The sequence below is a fragment of the Arachis duranensis genome, chromosome 4 (assembly GCF_000817695.3).
Source record: "Arachis duranensis cultivar V14167 chromosome 4, aradu.V14167.gnm2.J7QH, whole genome shotgun sequence".
NCBI classification, from domain to species: Eukaryota; Viridiplantae; Streptophyta; class Magnoliopsida; order Fabales; family Fabaceae; genus Arachis; species Arachis duranensis.
This window is the reverse complement of record NC_029775.3, coordinates 33,338,982-33,339,432: the sequence shown is the minus strand read 5'-3', so window position 1 is coordinate 33,339,432 and position 451 is coordinate 33,338,982.

Below are 451 nucleotides of genomic sequence, written 5' to 3'. Positions count from 1 at the left end.
TAATTGCATTAATACTTGAGGTACAGCAGAGCTCCACACCTTAATGTATGGTGTGTAGAAACTCCACCGTTGAAAATACATAAGAACAAGGTACAGGCATGGCCGAGAGGCCAGCCCCCAAAACATGATCAAAAGATTCAAAGATCTAAAGATGATCAAAGGATCTCCCGATGATAATACAATAGTAAAAGGTCCTATTTGTAGAGAACTAGTAGCCTAGGGTTTACAAGGATGAGTAAATGACATAAAAATCCACTTCCGGGCCCACTAGGTGTGTTCTTGGGCTGAGCATTGAAGCATTTTCGTGTAGAGACTCTTCTTGGAGTTAAACGCCAGCTTTTGTGCCAGTTTGGGCGTTTAACTCCCATTATTGTGCCAGTTCCGGCGTTTAACGCCGGGCAGTTTTGAGCTGATTTGGAACGCCGGTTTGGGCCATCAAATCGTGGGCAAA